Below are 15,192 nucleotides of genomic sequence, written 5' to 3'. Positions count from 1 at the left end.
GAAGAAACTTGGGGAAAAGGAAGTATGAAAAAATGAGAGAAGCCCTAATAAAAACTAATGGTCAAAGATTTAATCCACTCTCTACCTCCCGCCACCTGCTGATATTTTTATATGAAGTGGACATATGTTCGTCAATCCCTCAACCCCGATTCCTGGTCAGACATCCCAAAGCTGGAGGAAGAAAGACATGGCGGAAATTGGATTGAACCATAGCTGCTTTTACCATGCCACCCTGAGCAAATGCTTTCTTCTTTAACCCTTAATTATTCCAACTTTAAATGTGATGGTTATTTCTCAGAATGATAGCAGTCGGGTGGGTTCTACCACACCCCTGCCAAGTGGAGCTTCTGTGTTCTCCAGGTCAATCTTGTGTTCCTAGAGCCACAGTCTTTCAGGGAAGAAAGAATGGGGGTGATTTTCACACATTTTACATATGAGGAACAGAAAAATACTTGAGTCCTATACCCCACCCCCCAACCTTCCATTCTCCACATCTTTCTAAGCAAGTAGATGGAAAGAGGCAGATGAAAGACTTGAATTATGTCTTCAAGAGGGAAAAATCAGTCACCACAAAACTATATGGAATAAAGCAAGAAGATAACCCAGTTCAGCCCCTAATTTTAAGGATGGGAAAATTTGGCTGTGAAGAGCAATCAGCTCAGCCAGGCTTCCATAGCAAGTTAGTGACGTAGTTCACCTCAGAGTCCTGTTGAGCCAGCGGCTGGTGCGCTTGATTTCACCAAACATCTCCACATCTCTGCCTCAGTGCTCCATGACCAGTTTGCCTCTCCATCCTCACAGCCAGGGTCAGCAGAGAGGCTCCATCTGGACTGAGGCATGCAATGTTATAGAGAGCACTTCAAGGGCCACTCTGGAATATGCACTGGTCAGTCCATGGGAACCACTACCCTTCTTCAGGATGGGTCACTGGGGCTCTCTCCAAAAGGCAGGTGTTCCATTAGCAAAGGCCAACTCTGCTTTGTGCGAGTGGGCTTCTGGGGGCAGATCAGCTGATGATCTCGAGACACAGCAAATCTTCTTCTCATCTATCCAGAGGATGGGGTGAGGCACAATGAAGGGGTAGGACAGAGGAGATGAAGCCCTACTTGTTTGTTTGCCAGCAGACACACACCTCTCAGTTCCAACCAGGAAAACAAGCATAGAATCACCATTCTCTCTCCTCACTCCAAAGAAAGAACACTGATCCTTTAGCCATTGAAATAACGTGACTGAGATCAGAAAGGGCGAGTGGAAGTCATCATTGTGGACATTTATATAAATAATAATTTTCCAGTGGGAGCTGTGAACTCTCCTTTTCTCTTCTATTTTTAAATGCTAATTGCTTTTGATTTTGTTTACGTAGGCGGGGCTAATAAGAACGTTTGCTTTTTAACCATTGAACTTAATGTCGTTTGCTTCTTAACCACTGAACTTAATGTATCTGTTTTGGGACACTTGTGATTTATTTTTGCACCCATGCTCCAAATTGGTGCTAATTACTTTAAAGGATCAGGGTTTCTATTCCAAGAGGGATGACGACAGAATGTCAATTTGCAGTCTCTGAGCATAATGTCCCAATTATCAATGCATTCCAGACCAGAATGGACTTGGCACCTTCTTGAAGGGGTTTGGCTGCACTTTTATCAGCCAGTCCCTGGACATAGCTTCATTAAAACTTGCTTTCTAGTAACTGGTGGGTATGCCTATACTTTCCTCTCTCTTGAAGGCCCTTTAGTATCCTATCAGTATCCAAATATCTACCTTTCCATGTTCAGGTTACACACTTCTCCCTCCGAGCCTTCTTTGATCTCTGGCTGAAAATAAATTTTACTCCCTATGAAGGTCCCAGAGCACTTTGCTGATCCCTTCTTCAAGGAACTTAGCACTTTCTACATTGAATCAGAATTATTTATTCACCTACTTATTTCCTATTTCCTCTCTGCGCTATTAGCCTTTTAGTGAAAGTACCTTATCTGAGTTATCTTTGTCCCACTGCATGCTGAAGCTTCTGCTAGTGCCCCATGCATGATAGATGCTCTGTGCAAAGATTTAATTGAATTTTTTCTAATATTCTATCTGCTCCAGAAAAGTTCTAAAGTAGGTTTAAATAAGTAGTTGTGGAACAGAGGAATGAATACATCTATACACACACAAATAAAATGAGTAAAGCCTATAATGAATTAATGAAGTATATCCAGATATTCCAACATTTAACTTTCATATCTAGAAAAAAAAAAAAAAAACCACCACCGTGCTGTAAACAATGGTTGGGGGGTAGCAAGGGACAAAGGACTCGAAACTTGACCACTACCACCAAAAGAACCAAAACTTCTGACACGGTATTTGCTCAATGAAAGTGTTTAGCTAAGCACAACAGATAAACTATCCCACTGAGGGCTCACTGACTACACAGAGTGAATGTGGAGCATGTTGGGACCAAGGAGATATGGCCACAGGAGAAAGAGTACACAGATCTGTCCTAACTTGTTCACTTACCATTCACTTATCTATCCAACATACTTTCATAAGGAAGCCTCTATGTCGAGCACCACGTTTGCACTGTGGGTACAAAGGTGAATAAGAGGGGCACCTGGGTGGCTCAGTCGTTGAGCGTCTGCCTTCAGCTTGGGTCATGATCCCAGGGTCCTGGGATCGAGCCTCGAGTTGGGCTCCCTGCTCAGCGGGAAGCCTGCTTCTCCCTCTCCCACTCCCCCTACTTGTGTTCCCCCTCTCACTCTCTCTGTGTCAAATAAATAAATAAAAATCTAAAAAATAATAATAATAATTAAAAAAATAAAACAAAGGTGAATAAGAACGTCGTAGTTTAGCTCTTTAGAGCAGGGGTCAATAAACTCTGCCCAATGGGCTAAAGCTGGCTCACCCTCCTCTTTTGTGAATAGAGTCATGGATCACAGCAGCGTCCATTCATTTGTGTATTATCTATGGGCTCTCCAGCTACAACTGCAGAGTTGAGTAGTTCTGACAGAGACTGTATATCCTGCAAAGCCAAATATATTTGCTGTCTGTCATCTGTCCCTCTACAGATTATTATTATCTAGTTTATGCCCTAGTTTAAATGTTATTAAAGTACACTGGCGACAGTGCCATGTGGGGTGAGGACAGAGTTCCATGGGAGACCTACACAGTCTTGGAAAATCAAGGAAAGCCTTTGGACTAGGACCCTAGGGACAGAGGCCACACGTGCCTTGCTTCCTGTTATACCCTAAGTGTCTGTGTGGTGCAGGGCACACAGTAGGTTGCTCAGCAAGTATTTACTGAATGCATGAAAGAATAAAGTCACTTCTAAGGTGAGAGTGGAAGAGTGATTGGAGTAATCCAGGACATGTGTGGAGGGCTGGGGAGAGAAGGGGGCAGCACATGCAATGGCCCTGAGGCAAGAGAGCGCCAAGTGCCTGCCGTGGGTAGCAGGTGCGATGCAGCTGGCGGGGGTGTGGCCTGGCCGAGTGGGGTTTGGGAATGAGAAGGAGGTAAGGCTGGAAGGTAAGAGGAACCAGACCAGGCAGGGCTGGTAAAGCCTCATTATGGAGTTAGGGCTTTATCCTGAAGGTCATGGAGAGCCACTGATAAGTTTGAGGTAGGGCAGGTACAAGTTCCAAGTGTTGCTTCAGAAAGACCACTCTGGAGGGCAAGTCCAGGGCATAGCTGGTTAAGTAAGATTTGTGGTAGAAACCCAGGGGCCTGCACTAAGGTGGGGACACTGATGATCGCGATCAGTGGAGTCACGCTGACAGGACTTGGTGGCTGACTGTGAGGGGATGAGGAGTCAGACAGAGGGAGGAGTTAAAGCTGATGACAAGATTTCTATTCTTCCATGAAGAATAAAAGATTAAAAAGGAGGGAAAATACTGGGGCATGCTGGGTTTGAGGGGCATACAAAGTATCCACAAGGAAGTTAAATATGTGGGTTTGAAGCTTGGGTGGGTAATCCAGTCTGATGATCTAAATTTGGGAGTCATTAGAATCTAGATAGCAATTAAAGCCATTAGAGCAGATAAAATTTGCCTGGGAGAGTATGTGGAGTGAGAAATGAAAGGGTCAGAGAAAAAAAAACTTTTAAAACCTGAGGAATGCCAACATTAATAGAGGAACAGAACCCAAGCAGTCCTTCACAGGGACTGAGAAAGAGCATTTAGGACGATAGGAAGAAAATCAGAACAGTTTGATGTCACAGAACCAAGGGACCTAATATAGCGAGGACAAGAGTTTCAAATTAATTAAGAAATGTCAACTGCAATAAAGATGGGAGTTCAGACAGAGCCCGGACAGCTTTGCTGTTGCCTTTCGTGACATGATGGCAGCTCAGGTAGAGCAGGGAGAGCCGAAGCAAGGTGCAGTAAGCGAGCCATGAATGGGAGATGAAGAAGCCAAGTCAGTGCAACCCGTGTAGGAAGGAATTGGGGTGGGTAGGACAGCTGCTGAGAGGGGTGGAGGGAGCTTTCTTTTCTTTCTCTGTCTTGTTTGGAGTTAGGAGAGGTTCGATCGTGCTTACACATTAACTGGGAGCAAACAATAGTCTCATTTTAATCAATCACTGGGAAAACTTGGCTTCTGCAGAGGACTTCACGTGTTTTGTCCTATTAGAAAAAGAAAATCCAGTAACCCAGGATGTTCTCTTTTTATACTTTGTTTCCAGGAAGCTTGGAATCAAGTTCAGTTCCCCTCAGTGTCTGGTAGTATTTCGTACCACTTCCTTCACTTGCTTTCTGTTCTGTTTTGTATCGAAATACCTTGTTTCTTTTTTCTTTTTTTTTTTTTTTAAGATTTTATTTATTTACTTGAGACAGAATGAGAGAGACAGAGAGCACATGAGAGGGGGGAGGGTCAGAGGGAGAAGCAGGCTCCCCGCCGAGCAGGGACCCCGATGCGGGACTCGATCCCGGGACTCCGGGATCATGACCTGAGCCGAAGGCAGTCGCCTAACCAACTGAGCCACCCAGGCGCCCCGAAATACCTTGTTTCTAAAGAAGAATTGTCGTGAGCCGTTTACAAGCTTACAAGCCCATCATCTGTCCCTCATTCCCCCCCATGTGTTCCTGGGTACACACAGTGACCGTGCCTTCTGCTCCACACAGCGGACACAATGGTTATTAAAGTACACTGGCGACAGTGCCATGTGGGGTGAGGACAGGGTTCCATGGGAGACCTACACAGTCTTGGAAAATCAAGGAAAGCCTCTTGGACTAGGACCCTAGGGACCGAGGCCACATGTGGTCGCTTCTACACTCCAGTAGAGGAGACGGACATGAGCCAAATGATTGTACTCATAATTACAACTGTGCTGAGTGCAGCAAAGGAGAGTACTGGAAGCCCTAAGAATCGAGGGATCAGGAGAATCGTGCTTGAGGCTGAAGGATGAACTTGGAGATGGGCAGGGTAACCTCTTTGGAGACATTGTAAGTGATCATTAGGCTCCTGCCTGGACACTTGCCATGGAGAGAACCAGTGCTGCATTTCTGCATAGTGCCAACAGTCAGGGCAGAATGTGAGTCATGCAACCTCCACCCAGATGTCTATACTTGAGTCCACGCAAATAAGCTGAACTTCTGTCTCGCACGGTGCTCCACGGCTGGAGATGGCAGCAATAAGCCTCACCTATGCACACTTATAGGTAGATCTGTTTTCTCACAGTTAAAAACAGGTTTTCCAATTTTCCTTTTCCTATTTCCAGATGATGTCATGTTTACAGAGACTTCTAATGATTTCCAAATATCCATTTGTAGCTTCTATAGAACTACAAAACCTTGTTCCTGCATACAGAATTGCTAGCTGGAAATATGGCTGTCCAGAAAAAAAAGGAAGACTACATCTTCTAGCTTCTCTTGCAGCTAGGTGCTATGGATTACTGGTAAATTTTAATCAGCTCTTCTGGAAGAAAAACACAAAATCCCTGATTATTATCTGTAGTGTTAATTCTCCCATAACCAATTTTAAGCAACTCAGCATGACTCACAGAACATGGAGCTGGGAGGAAATGTACACACGGGGCCCTCACATGCCATAGAAGTGGGCTCTAGCACAGCGCTCCTAGGTGGGACCATACGATGGGGTTCTCCATGGGATATGAGTGGAAGCAATGTATATCACTGCCCAATTGTGTCTTCAGTGGAATTCAGGGACCTCTACTCCCCCTTCTTCTTTTTCCAATGGTCTGGAATACAAAGAGGGTAGATAATCTACTTTATAACCCATAGATAAGGACAACATACTAGAGATAACAGAGGAACAAGATCGGAGGAGCCTGGCTTCCAAATATTTTAGTGCTACCTGGCTAGACCTAGTCTCCTTGTGGGTGATTTTTTTATGTAAACAAGCAAGAAATTCCTAGCTTGTTTCAGCCATTATCATTTGGGGTCTCTGTTAGAAACAGCTGAACCTGTATCTGAACTGACAGAGTCATCCATCACAGAATGGCAACCAGACCACTGCTCTAACATCATCCAAAAACCTGCTACTCACAAGACACAGGATGAGCAGGTGAAGTAGACGTTCTCCCTGCTCCGGGGACCCCAGCCTGGAACAAGAGATGGCACGCACTCAAGTTGCTGTGAAGCAAGGTGCAGGTCATGAGTGCTTGAAGGGAGTGCAGAGAGGCAACCGCATGGAATTACTATTATTCTGAATGAGGCAATCTTTGAGCTCAGCCATCAAAGATCCTTAGAATTTTGACAAGTAGAGAGGCGCAGCAGAGCATTCCAGGCAGAGGGATTGTACTTCTTCAGATTTTAGATTCCAATCATTCTGAAAATGTGATCCCTCAAAAAATCTCTAGACTGTTGTTTTTCCCCTTGTAACAGAACAAATTAATATTGTAAAACTATGACAAAAATGTTTAAAATAGTGAAGAGAATCAATTGTTTTCTGAGTTTCTGATCCCCCCCATTTACAAAGAAGCCCTTGATTTGTTAATTTCAAAGCATTTTGGTGGATTAATTCAAACATTCCTCTAAGTGCTTTCCTAAGCGGCATTTCCTGGGCTTATTTTGAATGACTAAAGGTGCATAAAGACACTACAGCTTCATACCTTTAAAAAAAATCTATAATGCCAACTTTTCACTAATGCACACCGGTCTCCTTTCCAGTTAGTTTTTCTTAAGGGAAGAAATGACATGTTTCTTTTCCGTTGCTTCATGGTGCCTGATCTAGCAGTGAGTACAAGAGAAGGTCTCCGTAAATATTTATCAGTGTGAACGGGAGTCACAAAATTTGAGACTATGAAGGAGGATGCTGGGATTGTGGGTGAGGATGGGACTTCATAAAGGGCCTGGAGATAGGAAGAACAAGTCTGGCAGGGGCACGGTCGTCTTAGGAATGAGTGTCTGGGATCCCCCAGCAGATCTGTCCAGCAAAGCCCCAGTCTCCCCTTCATTGCACAGGTCCGAAAGCAGAGGCCCTGGGGGAAAATGGCATTGATGGAAGTGTCAAGGCCACCGCATCCTAGAGCCAGGTAGCTTTCTAGTGCCTTTCCAAGTTGGCCAATCCTTGCTCTCAATTTGTTTTTCAAAGTAGTGGTACCCAAAAACATAATAAAAAGAATCCTATGTGTTTTTTGACATGCAAATTCACACTGTGTTCTTTGCTCAGGAAATTAATGCACAAACAAAAATATACTAGTGGGAATAAAGTCACATATTGAAATTCCAAGGCTTGAAGATGTAAATCCTTTTCGAGAGGGAACAAAAAGAATAAAGTTTGGGGGTTCTCCCAACTCACCAGAACATCCAGGTGTTATCTCCTTAGCTTCTCCCTCTCTGTAGAGTGAGCAGAAACAAGCCAGGCAGAGAGATTCCCCAAGGAAAAGCAGACAAAGCTGAAAAACTCGAATTCCCATGGGGCTATGTGAGGCTAAGAGGGTGAGTTAAAGAAAGGAGATCAAGGAACCTAGATAGTGCAGTCAGGACAGCACAGATGGGAGCCAATTCATGTTAGGTGCTGAAGAAATGGACAAGCCCGGGGTTCTTAACTGGAGCAGCCATAAACAATCTACTTGAACCCCTCTAACATATTAGCAACAAGGTATGTTTATAAGGAAAACATTTTATGGAGGAGGCAACATGTGAGACATGTTTGGATCAGGTTCTGGTCCAACTTTTGTGACACTTGGACAGTTTATCTTCTTTGAGTCTCAGTTTCGTTATCAACAAAATGGATTCTCTTCCACAGCTAGTGACCCATGCCTCTTTCATAAGTTTAAGATAACAATATTTACATTCCTGAGAGAAATTCAACTTTTCTGACCTCAGTTACTCAGCTTTATCATTAACTTCTGTGGAGTCCTGACAGTTACTTCGTTTGCGTCTTTATCAACTTAACAATTGGCTTAATTATTCAGTTCACAACCCATTTAATGATTCAAGTCATACAAGAACCAAGAAAAATGATATACAATGTTACTTTATTTTTTCACAGCTGGAAGGAAAAATTGCCTATATACTTAGCAAAAATAATATTTATTTGTGTTACTCTAGAGAGGTAGAAATGGTCACAAAATTTTAAATTGAGTTTACATTTTTCTGAACTCTCATTCATAGTTCAAGCCTTTAAAGATAAATTATCCCTAAATTTGGTCCAGAGATTTCTCTCTATTCTGGACCAACGGCATAGACTATTATGGCCCAAGCCACAATCATTTCAAGCTTAAACTCTTGGAATAGCCTATTTATCCATCTCCCTTCGCCTCCTCATACCCACCTCCCTTCGCTGCCCACCCCACCAAGTCTGTTCTCCACATAGTAGCTAGGTGAGTCATTTAAAACCTAAGTCAGGTCATGTGACACCTCCGCTCAAAATGCTCCAATGACTTCCTGTCTCACTCAGTCAGAGCCATAATCCCGCTCAGGCCCTGACATGCCCAGTAGGCTCCCCTGCTGCCTCTCAGACCTCATCTCCTACAGCTTTCCCTTCATGGACTCCGTTCCAGCTTCATGGGCTTCCCTGCTGTTCCCAGGACACAAGCACACTCCCACGACAAGATCTTTTCAGATCATGTTCCCTCCATCACTTCCCCTCCAGATGGCAATAAGGAGTAAGGTGTGCTACTGCCCATAGACCTTGGTTTAAATCTCACCTCTAGGGGAGACGAACCATGAGAGACGATGGACTCTGAAAAACAAACTGAGGGTTCTAGAGGGGAGGGGGGTGGGGAGATGGGTTAGCCTGGTGATGTGTATTAAAGAGGGCACGTTCTGCATGGAGCACTGGGTGTTGTGCACAAACAATGAATCATGGAACGCTACATCAAAAACTAATGATGTAATGTATGGTGATTAACGTAACAATAAAAATTAAAAAAAAAATAAATCTCACCTCTACTGAATAGTAACCCTGTGCACCCATGGCTTTTTACCTCCCTTCCCCCGATGGATTCTTCTGCATAGGCTCAGCACCCAGTTATATTTCCTGTTTGTGTCTTTCCTGTCCATTTCATCCTGCTAGAATATAAACTCTATGGGCTCAGAGATTTTGTCTATTGGATTCATCCTTTCTTGTATCTCTAGTGCTTAGAATTGGTATATAGTAGGCATTCAATAAACATTTATTTTAAAATATTCAGAGTGAACTATTTTTCTTCATATATTGACTATTTTATTGGACAATGTACCTTCTCTCTGACACAATAATTTGATTTTAAAAATTTATTTTTTTCTCAGATATAGAAAGAATGACCACAAAAACATCCCTCTGAGATCATTACCAATAATGGCAAAATTCAGGGCACTGTGGAAGGGCCGAGTGAGCAGTCAACTGGATGAAGTTCAGGAAACGTGAAGGGCCAGAAGTCCTATCCCATCACCCACCATGGGGCCATTTCTACCAAGTTGTAGAGCACATACAAATAACCAATGTTTACCTGTCCACGCGGGAAACTTAAGCAATTTTACAGAAACAAGTGCTTACTGTGTCATCCATGAAAGTGATTACATTGATGTGAAGATCTTTTTTAGATAGGAAGGCCGTCATATTATCTTGATTCTATGAGCGTTCACATTATCAGATGGCTTGGGCATGGGCAGGCTGTATCTTTGTTCAGTTGGCTGAGACATCGTGAAGTGTCAGAAGGACACAAGAGAAAGAACACTGAGAACAGGGCCCAGAGCTTCCGTGGAAGATTTCAAATCTGAGCTCAGCCACCTCACACTGGGTGAGCCCAGGCAAGCCTCTTAAGTTCCCCAGACCACAGTCTTCTCTTCAGCAAAACATGAGTCACAAACAATTCCTGCTTTGCCACCTCATGGCATGAAATAAGCAGTGTGAGAATTTCTCTAGGTATATAGAACTCCATGCTAACTGCTCCATAAATGGCTAAATGCCATTACTTGAGTCCTTAGGCTGATTCCTGAAAAGACGGAAGGGCATGTCTAAGTAAATGGTCCCACCTTGTCTTGCCCATCACCAAGAGAATGGAACTAGGGAAAGAAGACCAGTCGTATGGCATCAGATTTTAAGTACTCTACTTGGGGATTTGTTCATTCACTCACAACACATCTACGGAGCACCTACAATGTGGGAGGTGTTGAACCTCAGATTTTGTAGGGAGAATAGACTTGAACGTAATCCAGTCTTGTCCTTAAGGTGCTCACACAGAATAGTGGGGAAGACCACACACACATACCCCAAAACCTATCATATGACATAGAAAGAGATTTGTCAAAAGAAAGACCCCTGGAATGAAATCAATTCACAGAGCCTTGGCAGTCACTTCAGTTCTCTGGGCTTTAGTTTCATCTTCAGCAAAAGTATAATAGTCACGGGGTGATTATGAAGATCAAGATGGGATATTATTTTGTTTAGGGGCTTTGTAAACTCTGAATTGCCATTCATGAGTCAGTTCTTCTGTCTCTCTTCCTCTTCCTCCTCCTCTTCTTTCTTTTCCTTCCTTCTACCCCCTCTGCTTCTCTCCCTTTTGCTCCTTCTCCTTTTCTCTGTTCTCTGTTTGCTTTGGCAGGAGGCCCCATTGTGCATCACTGAGACATTCTCACAATTAACTGGATCTAGTTTGATCATTAAAGTGACAGCCTAGTTGGATATCTTTGATCCAGCATGTTTCCTTATTGTGTCACATGATAGCTAAGAGTTGCTCATGGATCTAACCCTGGCCTGACTTAGATGACATTTTTTTACCCAGTCTGTTGCTACACATAGGATATAGAACTGAATGAAGGGGAATAATGATCTTTATTTCCTAAGGGTTTGAATCTAACTGGAGGTGGGGGAAGTGTTTAGACACAAAATATAAAGTGCTCAATATTTCAAATTGATTAAAGTTAGGAACAAAACAGACGCACCTACAACTTCTGGGTTCAACCCTTTCACGTTTGTTCTCTTCCTCCAGCCAAGCCCTGGTTCCTTAAAATTTATGACAGAATATCAAAGTAGAAAGAAATCTTAGAGGTCAGATTATTTGATGTCTGTTTGTTTTTCAATGGTAAACTATGGCCCAGAAAGGGGAGCAATCTGACCAAGGGCATACAACTGAATTAGCAACAAAATGTCTAGAACACTAATCTTCAGATTCTCATTCCATTCTTTTTTTTTTAAGTTTTATTTATTTATTTATTTGACAGAGAGAGCAAGAGAGCACAAGCAGGGGGAGCAGGAGAAGGAGAAGGAGAAGCAGGTTCCCCGCTGAGTAGGGAGCCCCATGCGGGGCTCGATCCCAAGACCCTGGGATCATGACCTGAACCGAAGGTAGATGCTTAACCATCTGAGCCACCCAGACGCCCCTCTCATTCCATTCTTTTCTCTACCCTTTGGGCTAGGCTCCAGATCCAATGGGATGGGTAGCCACAGGCTTGTATTCTTTCTATAAGCTCCCCCCCTTCCTTCTACCTAAGTTTAGATATTCCTCCCACTTTCCCCTCCCTTCCTCCCCCCCCACACCTTCTTTTTGAGTTGCACCTTCTTACAGCTAAGACTCTCAAGTCTCAAAGTTGGGCTTGCAGATAGTCAGGTATCATGTGCCCTGTGCTCTACATTTCTGTCCCCACAGTAAGCACCGTTTCATTTAATCTTCACAAGAATCGGCAAGGTGTCATTATTCCGACCCTACAAGACTAGCCACCTGAAGCTCAGAGAACTGTCTTACTTGCCCCAGGTTATACAGCTAGAAAGTAGTAGGGCCAGGATTTATATCAGATCTAATCCCAGAACTGATTATTGCCTTATTGCCCCTTTGGCACAGCCCTGACCTTGGAAAAAGGAACCCAGTGGTTTAAGTAAATACCAAAGGGTAATTGACTCCTAGCTTTTCTCCTAGTTGGGGAAAGATGGCACAATGATCCCTGACTCCCGAACATTTCTGAATCTCTTAACTACATACTAAGCAATAAAAGCTAGAGTGAGTCACTTTACTCCCCCTCAGATAGGATAAGTAATGCCTCCATAACAAGATTTGTGAAAATTAAGGATTAGAATGGATGATGTTTGGGAAAATATCAGGTAGTCTGCAAAAGACTATATAACTATTTGGTTTCAATAAATAACTCGTGATTTTCTCAAACCAAATGTTAATGATGATATTGTTTACACTATTTTATTATAAGCCTTCTCAAATACTTTGATTAAGTGGGTAGTCTAAGATAATAAGTACATGAATAATTAAAATATTTTATTGGATTTTTTTGTCTCACCTCTTACCAAAAAGAAGTTGGCTTATAGCTTATAAATGCATACATATCATGATGCCATTCCTTTTTCCTGGACATAAAAAAAAAATTACTGTTGTCATCATAATAAACATTTACTGAACACATGCTCTGTGCCCCAAGACTGGGCTAAATACTCTATTTCTCATCATCTCATTTAATTATGAAGAGGTAGGTACCATTACTATCTCCATTTTATAGATGGGGAAACTGAAGCTCAAGGCATCTAAGTGACTTGACTAAGGTCACATTACTGTTAAGTGAAAATGACAAGTTTTTAGAGGTATACACAGTATATTTGACATTACTTTATATCACCTTTGTCAAAATAAAACTTGTCAAAAACTTGAGTGGCTGGTCATCAAGGTATCTAGCAAAATAGAACATAGGCAAAATGTTAAAAACTGACTAGTAATCTGCGTGTGTGTGTGTGTGTGTGTGTGTGTGTGACAGAGATGGGATGGGAAACAGGCAAAAACACATATAAAAACTTAAGCTAAAGAAAACCACTGTAATTGACCACAAAGTGTAGGTCTGCACTTTTTCACCTAGAGACATTGCACACTACTGATTCATTGACCAACAAATGATTGAGCACTTACTATGTACAAAGACAAGTGTTCAAGTCTACAGAATAAGAACACAAAGTCACCAAACCTCCCCCTTGGACCTCATGAAGTCCTAGATAAATTGTCAGATAAATGTACTTGAATTAGTGTGTGTGTGTGTGTGTGTGTGTGTGTACCACTTAAGCAAATTGCCTCTGGGATGTGCTCAAAAGTTGGTTCTTACCTGAACTGCTCTTTTACACAACTGTTTAAGGAAAGGAATAAGGGAGAATGTACAACATTGGGAAATAAAAGAATAGGATTTGGAGAAGAAGGTGAGTTACTTAAATTGGTCAAAACACTGGGACATAGATACTTTTATTTTCAGTAGAACTTTGAGCTCTTTGCAAAAAATAAAAAAAATAAAAAAAATCCAATGTCCTGAAAGCTAAATAAAGCAAACTGGGCCTCTGATTCCCCAAGGTTCAGATTAAGAGCCCAACTCTTCCGTGGAGGACGGGAGGAATGAGAGACTGGGTTTCCATTATAAATAACCCCAGAGTTCAGTCAATAGCAATTTCTTTTGAAGCCTTTTAAGAAACCTGGGATGAGGCCAGCAGAGAGGTACCCACCGGGCCAAGCCAGGAGAGAAGGGAAATAGCTATAGCTGATTTCACTTTGCATAGCACTTACTTTAGCATCACAGCAAAAGAAAGCAGCCAGAGGTGGCAGAATTGTCCCCTGGCTGGAGGGCCCTGTCATCAAAATTTCTCTCCTCCACCACTCAGGCAACATGCCCTTGGCTCCCCTCTCGTAGTATCTTCACATTTCCCCACCTCAGAAAACAGAAAGTCTTGGAATTAGAAGCCTTGATATTGACATCCCAGTCCACCCAAGCAGCTCTTGGCACAGGTAGGTCATCCTCCCTGTTCATGTGAGTTTCCTTGTCTCCCCATGTAGCCTACTTCACAGGTTAGAGAGTCGCTTAGGCGACATGACAAATGCACATTGGGAGGTGATCAAATTTGCAAACATGAAGGAGTGAGTTAAAATGTAAAAGGTTTGAATACAGATGTCCATACCCACCCACAGTTGAAAACAAAAATGAAATTAGTGACTTAAGCATAAAAATTCACAGATAAACACCCTTCTACATAGAATGGAACCCAAACCCCTTGACTGGTTTTCAAAGTCCTCCCCAAGATATTCCCAACCCTTCTGTCTAGAATTATCTATGTAGCCTTTATGTCTTTTATAGTCCTGTCAAACTAATCACCCAGTGACTCAAGAGCCCAGATATGGGCTTATTCTTTACTACTTCCATTTATTAGTTACATTATTTCTACCTCCTAGAATGCCTTTCCCCTATATGGCTCTACAACCAAACCTGCTTAAAAGCAGCCTCCTTCAGGAAATAAGTTATCTGTGATTTTCTCTGCTGTAAGTCATGTCTACTTAATCTGAGCACCCCTAGCATTTTTATTTGTGCCTCATATTCTAATAATGTATATGCTTGTGATTTGTCAGTTTCCTTGAGAAGGATTATGTCTAATTCCTCTTTGTTTCACCTACCAAGGAAATGATGCTAGCCAGTGGCTAAGATTTATTGAGCACTTAAGATGTGTGACCTCCTTTATCCTCACAGCTAACTGAGGATGTTGATACTTATATTTTCCTCGTTTTGCAAATGAGAAAATAGGGGGCCAGAAAGGTTAAGAAAGCTGCCAAAGAACACAGCTATTAAGTGGTCAAGTTGGAAAATGGGGATTTCTAGTCTAAATCCATTTTTCATATCTATGCCATCAATTACTGCATGTTCTTAGCATAGGGAGTACCCAATAAATACTAATTAATGGAGTAAATGAACAAAGAAAGAAAGAGAGAGAGAAAGGAAGAGAGAAAGAAAGAAAGAAAAAGAAAAAGAAAGAAAGAAAGAGAAAGAAAGAAAGAAAGAAAGAAAGAAAGAAAGAAAGAAAGAAAGA

This window comes from Mirounga leonina, unplaced genomic scaffold (genome assembly GCF_011800145.1).
Source record: "Mirounga leonina isolate KUSES-001 unplaced genomic scaffold, KU_Mleo_1.0 Mir_115, whole genome shotgun sequence".
Taxonomy (NCBI): Eukaryota; Metazoa; Chordata; class Mammalia; order Carnivora; family Phocidae; genus Mirounga; species Mirounga leonina.
Note: the sequence above shows the minus strand (reverse complement) of the source record.